We start from the raw sequence: 9,990 nt of genomic DNA on the forward strand, positions 1-9,990 counted from the left end.
TAGTGTGCAGAAGTCAAGACTCTGCATCTTGGCTCAACACGGCAAAGTTCCTGTGTTTGGGCAGAGCCAGGGGCTGCCAGCGGGGAGAGAAGGGCTCGGCACAGGGTTGAGTGGGGAAGGGACACACAGACAAGTGGACAAATGACCCCGATGCTTCCATTGCAGTGGCAGAAGCACAAGAAGCGACTTTGTCAACTCCCTCTTGCTTCTGCTCTCCCTCTCCCATAGTCCCACATCCTCTCCCGCAGTCTCGCATGCTCTCCCGCTCTCCCTTTCCAGGTGTCCTCCTCCTTTCCCTGTCTCCCTCTCCCGTTCCAGGCCGGGCCATGCCCCTTGCCAGCCCCCAGCCTCGGCCCCAACGTGTGCCCCGGCCCCGGCCCCGGCCCCGGCCCCAGCCCTGGCTCCAGCCCCGGCTCCTCCGGGCCTGCGGAGGACACACACGGCATGGCCGCTCCCGTTCCAAAGAGCAAACGCCTGGGGTTGCCCGGCCCGGGGCGGCTGAGGGGTGCTCGGGGGCCGTTCCTGGCCCCGGGCCGAGCGCTGACAGCCGCGTCTCGCCGGCAGGGAAGGGGCAGCAGGTTCTGAAGGAGCGGAACCGGCTGGGTTCGCTGCTGGGCCGCGGCGGCTGCGGCAGTGTCTGGGCGGTGACGCGGCTCTCGGACAGTGCCCGGGGAGTGGCGGGGCCGGTGGCGGGTGCGGGAGGAGGAGGAGGAGGATGGGGCTCAGCAGGGCAGGCGGCGAGCTCAGCCCGCTGCTGCCCGTGGCTTGCAGGTGGCCATCGAAAAGGTGCCACGGAACCGCGTCCGGCCCTGGGGCGAGCTGGTGAGCGAGCGGGGCCAGCGGGAGAAGCCGGGGCGTGCTGGGCGGGGATGAGCCAAGGCCCAGCAGGGTTGGGGCTGCCAGAACCCTCGAGGGAGAGCGGGCGTGGGGCCAGCAGAGCATCCCGGTCTGGGTGAAGGCTCCCCGAGCCCTGGCACGGCATCAGCCCCGCTGACGGCATCGTGGTCCTCCCGCAGCCCGACGGCACCAGCGCACCTCTGGAGATCGTGCTGCTGGACAAGGTGTCCACTGGCTCCCCTGGTGTCGTTCAGCTGCTGGAGTGGCTTGAGCACCCCAACAACATCATGATGGTGCTGGAGCACCCGGAGCAGTGTCAGGACCTTCAGCATTTCATTCGGGCACAGGGGTTCCTGTCCAAGGAGTGGTGTGGGAGCTGTTCCATCAGGTGCTGGAGGCCGTGGGCCACTGCACCAGCTGCGGGGTACTGCACAGGGACATCAAACCAGAGACCATCCTGCTAAGCCTGGCCACCGGGCAGGCAAAATTGACCGACTTTGGCTGTGGCGCTTACCTGCAGGACACAGGCCACACTCAGGTGAGCCCACGCAGGGATGTGCTCCAGTCCCAGCATCTCCTGGCACAACCTCTCAAGGCCCTGGGTGTGGCAGCGGGGATTCTCCCTTTTTCTGCCTCTCGTGCCACTGAGCCTTCAGCCAAGTTGCTTTTGAGCAGGGGTGGGTGGGGGCAGGCTTCCAGCCCTGCTGGCAGCCTTTGCCAGCCACTCTACCCAGGGCTGGGGCTGGGGCTGGGGCAGCCAGCCCAACATAAACACCCGTGGGTGGGGGTAGCAGAGAGGTGGGGCCGTACCCTGTGCACCAGTTGGTTTTGTGTGCAGGTGAGAAAGGGCTTGTACTGCTGTGCTCACCTTGTTGGCCTTGGCTTCATAATGTATTTTGGGGCAATGCAGGCAGGGAGGATGAAGGCATGGTTTTGCTGCAACGCTGAGTGGGCTTTTCCTTGTCATGGCGGGGCCTTGCAAGGGTTTCCACTGCCCTCTTCCAACACCAATGTCTTCTTTTCCAACCCTGAGTTTTTACACGTCTCAGGTGCTAGTAAGAGGGCAGCAGGTCACAGCACGTGCCACTGGGGCAGCCTTCACATGCCCAGGGATGCTGAGGCCAGGCTGTGGGAGCAGCAGCATCTCCCTGATAAACTCCATCTGTATGCCATAGCAACCCTGTCCTACAGCCCGCCAGAGTGGATCCACTACCGACGCTACCACAGAGAGGCAGCAATGATCTGGTCCCTGGGCCTCCTGCTGTCCCACCTGGGCATGGGGAAGCACCTGTTCAGGAGGGACCAGGAGATCATCTGGGGATTAATCTTGTTCCCACAAGGGCTTTCTCAAGGTGGAGCATCATCTCTGGGCACAGGGGAAATACCAGTGCTGGGAGACTGCAGCGGGCTCGTGAGCATCCTGCTCTGGCAGCTGCTTGAGGAGGTGGCACATGTCCTGCTCTCCTGCTCTCTTCCAAACAGAGAATCCATGGGGAAGATCAGGCACAATCCTGGGCACACCCAGCATGGCCTGGGCACAGGAATGGGGGGGTAACTCCTCCAACTGACTGGTGATTTCTGGTTTCTCTCTTCAGATGTTATTAAGAGGTGTTTGTCCATGCAACCCTTGGAGAGGCCGTCCTTAGAAAACCTTTTCTGGGATCCTTGGCTGAAGGGTGTTCATCTGCCGTAGAAGATGGGAGAGATCCACGTGCAGAGTTGGATCCAGGGGCCTGGCATGTAACAGCTGCACCCATCTCTTGGCAATCACTGGCTAAGCAAACCAGACTGGTTTTGTCCTGCCTGTAGCTCTGAGCAGGGATCATCAGAAGGGAACACACAGTTCATGGGCTGGAGCTGAGCTGGAGACCTGGTGTGGCAAGCACTGGTGGCCACCATCCCTCCTGGATTTGCTTGTCTGGCTCATTGATGGCTGGGGCCTAGGCAGAACACTGACAGCGTGGTCTGGCCCCCAGGGAAGGAGAAGGAGCCCCTGGAGAAGCTGTAGCAGGTGGGGCTGCTGCTGGAGACACCAAGGACAGCCTCAATAAGGACATTCTCTTCCTCAACCTGGCCAGCTGAAGATGATGGCATTGGATTCTGGCACCTTCTTCACAGACAAGCTCCACACTGAATTTGCAGGTGAGTCTACAGCCAGAGGGATGCTCCCAGATCTGGGCACAGGACGGCTTAGATGGGTACCAAAGGCTCCCACTTTTCCAGGGATGGATGCCACAAATCCTTCAGTGGGCTGCCAAGGTGCTTTTTGGCTCTGGGCAGCTGCTGAGGGGCTGGATGTGCCATGGCTGACTGCAGGCTGGGCACATGTGCTGCTCTCCTGCTCTGCTGCCCAAGGCAGCAATGATGGGCAGCTTTGGGCAGCCTTGGGCAGCTTTGGGCAGCTCTGGGCACGGCCAGCATGGCCTGGGCACCACGGGAACTGGGACAAGGGGGACAGCAGCCTTCAGCTGATGGGTGGGTTCTGGTTTCTCTCCTTGCAGCCGAGCTCTGTGGATGCTGAGTCTGCTCTGAGCTCTGCCAGGGCTCTGCTGGGCTCAGCCCTGGGCAGGCCTACTCTGCCCTCACATTGCTCTGACAGCTTTGCATCAGATGAGCCCATTCCGAGCACACCGCCTGAGCTTTCTGCTTTTGCAGGTGAGGGAGACGCTCCTGCAGGCCAAGAGATTGCAGTTAGGGACATACATCCAATAGGCAAGAACCCAAGTTCTCCACAGTCCCAGATGAATGCCAGGATCTCCACCGGATGTTTCTCTGTCCCACTCTTCATTCCTTCTTGGCTGGAATTGTGCAATTGCACTTTCTTCTACCTCTAGAAGTGCCACAAATGGGCAAAACCTGTCAAGTGGGCCATGTTCCTAAGGCAGTGCAGTCTGGAGCTGATGGATGGAGAATTGCCCCTCTGCACTTCCAAACCAGGGCAAAAAGCCATAAGTGACCCTCTTTAAGAAACCTCTGACAATTTCAAAGGGAATGTGCAGCTCATTCACAGGGTGAGAAGGAAGGGTCTTCTAAAGGATTTGGGCTGTGACAGAGTTTAGATTGCCAGTCCTGCTCGGAGCTGGCAAGGCACAAAGGAATTTGTTCTTGCTTCACACCAGTTTCACCACAATTTAAAATAACAGTATTGGAAACAACCCCCAAAATCTGTTTAAAAAGATTACTGAGGCCAGTAAGATGCATCAATGCCATCAGCTCATCTACAAAGTAAATAACTGAGTTTCATCTTTCAAAAGATCAGTTACCTCTTAATTCAAAGTGACAGAAGATTTTTCACTGCATACTTGGTTTTTGTTTTTATCTTTCACATTTTATGGAGGATTTTTTCTTTTCTTTTTCCTTTTTCTTTTCCTTAAAACAGAAAACATGCCATAAAAAAGGAGTGTCCTTAGCTCCTGGTTCCAGTGTGGAGCAGTCCCTTCCTGCTGGCTGAGCTGCTCAGGCAGAGCCTGGCAGCTCCTGGCCCTGCAGGGCTGAGGCTTTTCCCCGTTGCTGGGCACAGACTGATGGAACAGCACTGCTGGATACAGAGGGACCAGGAGCAGCTGCCTTTGTGCACCTGTAGCTCCAAGGCCCAAACTCTGAGCAGACAAGGCTGGAAGAGACTCGCAGGCCCCCTGTTTGCTGTGCTGCCCCACTTGTGCCCAGCCCAGCTCTGTGTGGGGCAGAGGGAGAACAAGGGGCAGCTCCCTCCCAGCCCCCAGCCCAGGGACCCCTCTGGCCCTGGGGCTTGGGGCACTGCCAGTACCAGCTGCTCCAGCCACCACTTCTGCTGGCACTGACAGCAACACCCAAACTGTGGCTGATCCCAAGGGAGCAGCAGCAGTGCCTGGATGTGATCCCTGACTCTGGGCAGGGCTGGACAAATGACACCCACAGCAGCAGCAGCCCATGGAGCTGACTTTCAGCACAGCCCCTGCCACTCTTCCCTCCCGTGTGCAGTGGTGGCACAGCAGCCTGGGGCACCTGGGAGCCCCCAGTGCCAGCAGGGACTTGACATGGCAGCCCTGGGCTCCTGGAGGTTGTGCAGGGAACAGAGGTGGGGACTCCCTGTCCACGTGGAGCTTCCAGATGGAAAAGGCTGCTGTGAGGAGGCAGCTCCAAGGGCAGAGAAAGGAGGGGCTGGAGCCCTTGATCTGTGCCAGTTCCACAGCCCTGGGCAGCAGGCACCGAGCACAGGGGGAACAGAGGACACAGCAAGAGGGACAAAACCAGTCAAGGTCAGAGACTGGGAAGAGCCAGAGCTGGGAGCAGGAACAGCTGATTCAATGTATTCTTGGAGAAAGCTCTTGGCTGGTTCAAGGTGCTGAAAGGTGTGAACGGAAGAGAGAAGGCCACACCAAACAGTGCTCCTGTTTTCATACCCTCCCCTCTCAGTGTCCCAGAAGGAATTGGATGAACTGAATTCTTCTCTCTGAGTTGTCTTGTTCAGCATGAGCAGCTGAGCACCAGGAGCTAAAGGAGCTGAAGCCTTAGGCCACAAGAGCTGACCAAGAGGGAGCTTTTTGACCAAAGTAATGCTGCCAACATGGACCTGGCTGAATCCAATAGATGGAATCCTGGAATTATAGAATCCTTTTTGTGTGAAAAGGCCTCTGAGCACATGGAATCCAGCCATTCACCCAGCACTGCCAAGCCCAGCACTAAACCACATCCCTGAAGTGCCAAGGCCTGGACAACATGGCCTGAGCCAAAGGTGACCTCTGGATGAACCTCCCAACCAAAGGTTATCTTTGCATACAGTCACTAATTAAATATGCATGGTCATTGGTGCTGTGATAGATGCATCCACTCATTAGTGAAACATGGATTGACCTTTCTGTATTTAGAAACTGGACACGGCCATGAAATCTGACATCTGACCTTGTTTGGGGGTGTGTGATCAAAGTCAGCTTCCTTGGTTCCTCCTTGAGCCCTGGCCAGGCTTTGGGAATGACCCAAGAGGAGAATGAAACCAGAATGAACTACAGTAAATGACAGTGGTTCCTGAATTTGGTGTCTGTGTCTCTGCTGCTGACCAATGTTGCTTTTTGTATGTAAATGTAAGAAATCAGTCCTGTCTGAAATTCCCAGGTAGAGGGAAAACCTTCCCTGGAGTGGGCTGAGGTTCGAGCACTGTGAGAGCAATGGAGAAGTCAGCTGAAAGAAGCTGAACCACTCGATGTATCAAAATATGGAAAAATGGAAAGAACTTGTGTGTTTGGGAAGATGAGGATGAATTTTGTTATCAGCATATCAGAAATATCACCAACAGAGAAAACGACTGCTTTCAAAATGCTCCTACATGAAAAGGTTTTTAACAACCTTTTTCCAAGAGAAAAGGTTTTTAATCTTGAACTTGGATTCATTTGTGCAAAGGAAAGAGTAATAATATAATAAAGAATTCCATACATATATATATATATGTAGAATAATTAAAATTTGATGTATGTACATTCACATATGCATAATGACATTGCAAAATAATGCTCCAAATATAATTTTTTAGCTTTTGCTGCTCAGGGATGTTGTGGGGGTCCAGAGTATTCCTCTGGCTTCCTTGGAAGGTTTAAGACCCCCCTGGCGGGGTCCCCAAAGACCCTGGAATGGGACCCAGGTGTCTCGGGGCTGGATTTGGCTCCTTGGAGCAGTTTGCCAACATTGAGAGAAGAAATGCAAGCCACAAAAATAAATAGAGTGTAAATTAGACTGTTAGAATGTAGAATTAGCAGATTTCTAGAATGTTTGTGATAAGGGACACGTGGCCAACATGGAGAATTGGGGGTGTGGATATTCTTCCTCCTTCTTCTCCGTGTCATCCATGCTGGGTGACACGCTGGCACTCTTAGATTGGATGAGAACAGAGCTGGACCATGTAACAAGATTGTATTGTATTGGGGGTCATTTGTAAATACCTAGTACGTAGTTTAGAGTATAAAAGATAAGTCCTGCCTCTGCCAGGGGGATTCTGCCATGGACGTCTGGCGAGCAGACCGCTGTTCGCTGGACAAAGCATTCCTGAGATAAGCAACAATAAACAACCATGAAAACCTCTAAGAACAGCCTCCTGCAGTCTCTCATCGGCGGGCATTGGAAAGAGCTGGGTTCCAAACCACCTGCATGTCCACCAGAGGTGATCTCAGGTCTAAGGAGACACCTCAGGATGTGACAGGATGTAACACTTAATACTCTGCCCAAAATTATTGGCCAGGCCCAAACATCACTGGTGAACTCTGTGAGATTGTATACAACAAATGAAGGAGAAAAGGATGAAATTGGCAGTTTTATAGGGTTTGCTGACACTAGGATGTGGAATGCTTTGTTTTTTCCTGTGAAAAATAAAGTGAGTAAGACTGCTGGGTTTTTCATACACCAGACCACCCACAAGCTGCAGCATTGATTGAACAGATGAAGTGGGTGTTAAAAGAGCAGTTGAAAAAAATGAGGAGATGGGAATTTATTGCAATGAAAATCTCATCTCACAGATGTGCTCCATACCTTTAGCAATGGGCTCACAGGAAAAATGGAAACCCCTGTATGTGCATGGCTGCACCCAGTTTGCAAATACAGCCATGGACAGTGACACATGGACTGCCTGGGAAATTATTCTGGGTGTGATGGCCCCTGACAGGGCCACCCCAGAGGCTGCAGGGCTGGACCTTTATGCATTAGAATTAGTTAGGATAAATCAGAAGCAAATGAGAGCTATCAATACTGGAATAGGAATTCAGATTCCTCCAGGACACTTTGGTTTGATGACTGCTCAGTCTAGGTTGCCCTTGAAGTGTTCATGTTTTGGGAGGAGTAATTGCTGCAGATTATCAAGGAGAAATTACAGTAATTCTGTTAAACATTTGTGAACAATTGGATTATTCAACTTCATATTCAATTGTGGAAGGGTAGCACAATAATTGATATCGCAGTTTTTAAAACAACCGTGAAAAAAGAACATCCTCCTCAAATCACTGCTGTTCATGGAGATAAAGGGTTTGGATGCACCAGTCCCAATAATGGAGCCAGAGTGTGGGTGCAGAGGCCAAATGGCACTCCCAGGCCAGCTGAAGGAACAGCTCTGGGGAAAGACAGCACTGTTTGAATCCTGAAACCTGGGTGAGAACAATGGGAATATGTCCCTGCAGCCAAGTGTTCTGTGCCAGAACAAGTGGATGTTATGGGATATTGTTTTACAAATCCTACCAAACCAAATCTCCCTGTTTGTCCCAAAAGCTCTTTGGAAAATGCTCTGATCCACGGGGCTCCATGTGAAGGCTGATGGGACACTGAGGCACTTCCACACAAATTCCATCCAGGAGCCTGGGTGTCCTCAGGGACTGGGACCAGGCACCTCTCCAGGCAGAGGGGAAAGGACCCCACCAAGCCTTGTCACGCACAGACAGCGTGGTACAGCTGAACAGCAAAGGACCTTGGGGACATTATTCTGGAATTAAACAGGTGTCAGCTCTGTGGACAACAGGATTATTGTTCCTAACCAAAATGAGATTGAGGAAAAAGAATGAAAAACCATGTCACTAATCTACTACTGATATCTGCAAATTTTATCTTGATAATCAGCCAGAATCTTTGTTTACAGAAACACCTCTAGAGTTTTACCAAGGATTATTCATGAAAATGGTCATGAAAATGTCAAGATGAAAGCAGCCAAAATACTGAATCTAACAAATTACTGGATATGTTCTCAACCAGAGGGAAATCAAGGCAGAGCCATGATTTGTCATGTTTGTCATGGTTTGCTTTTTTAAAATGAGCCCCATGGTGCATTTGGTGCTGAGCCTTTGAACCTCAGGCCTGAGAGGAGATTGGACATACTTTTCCAGGAGTCCAAGGCAGAAGAAAAACCCAAAGTGTCTCACAGCATTAATGGGTCCCAATAAGGTCCATCCCCAACACAGGCTCCTCATGGACTCCTTGGAGGAGAGAACTGGAGGCCATGATTGCCCAAAAACCTCTCAGAGAGTCAGAGAGGAAAGGAAAGGAAAAAGAAAAGTACCTTAAAAAGCTGAAGTACCTTGAAGCATTAATGAGCCCTCTGAGTGTTGTTACTGAGAAAGGTTCTCAAGAGACTAAATAAAGCAAGTAATTGGAGACTATGATTGCACAAAGATTTCAGAGACTCCAAGGCAAAAGGAAATCCCAAAGTCCTCTTAAAAACCTGCAGTCCCTGGGAGCATGAAGGAGCCCCCAGGGCCATTCCTGACCAAGGCTCCCCAGGGACTGGTCCCCGCAGATCCAAGGCCACTGGGATGTAGGGGGGATGCTGAGGGCAGGACAAGGGGTGACAGTGCCCAGCCTTGCTGGGGCTGTGCCAGGAGGCCCCAGTGGCTCAGGACAAGGTGTCTCCTCACAGCCCTTGGTGGCACAGACCCTGCTGTGCCCCAGGGCACCAAGACTTGGCTTCTCTTTGTCCCTACCTGTCATCTCTGCCTCCAAATCTCTGCTCTCTTTGAGGCTTGGGGACACTTCATCACTCATGTTCCTCCCTGGAACACATTAAAACTTTAAGAAACTTTGGAGTTTGATTCTCACTTGGAGTTCTTGAGAGGTTTCCTAACAAACCATGGATCTGCCTTCATTTCCCTCTGGTCTGGTGCAGTTCATTAGGAATATTTCCTATAATAGTTATGGAAAAATATTTTGTAGTGCTTCTTAAAAATATCCATTCCTATTTTAAAGGATGGATTTTATTACTGTTCTCTTTAGAGCAGAGGTGATTGCAGCATTCTGTGATTGATATTGATCCAGGGTCTCTCCTCAGGAGACCTGGCCTGCTCAGAGAAGCTGTGTCTTGAGGTCTGACCCAGTGTGGACAACCTTGCTCCACATTCCCCAACCCCATCCTGTCTGCCCTCACTCACCTGGGACCTGCTTTGCTTGGACAGTTGGCTGATCTCAGGGAAAGAGGAGATTTTCCTTTTTGTTATTTTCTACGCAATCTAAAACTCCTAATTTTCCCTGTGGAAAACAGACACACTCCTCAGGTGTGTGCCAGCCCAAGGTATCACCAAGGACGTTCAGCGCCGGGGATCGGGGCCTCAGGGGCGGTGCCTGGAGTCGGCGCCATCTTTCCTTTCTGCCTCTAACTCCCATCATGCCCCGCGGCCCCATAGAGCACCATTGGAGCCAGGACTACAATACCCA

General features: G+C 52.3%; 1 pseudogene; it reads left to right on the top strand.

The window, feature by feature from the left end:
• LOC130266014 (serine/threonine-protein kinase pim-1-like) overlaps positions 1-2,530 on the top strand; it is a 7,242-nt pseudogene extending 4,712 nt beyond the window's left edge.
• Positions 2,531-9,990: the final 7,460 nt, after the last annotated feature.

Source organism: Oenanthe melanoleuca, unplaced genomic scaffold (assembly GCF_029582105.1).
Source record: "Oenanthe melanoleuca isolate GR-GAL-2019-014 unplaced genomic scaffold, OMel1.0 S001, whole genome shotgun sequence".
In the NCBI taxonomy this organism is placed as follows: domain Eukaryota; kingdom Metazoa; phylum Chordata; class Aves; order Passeriformes; family Muscicapidae; genus Oenanthe; species Oenanthe melanoleuca.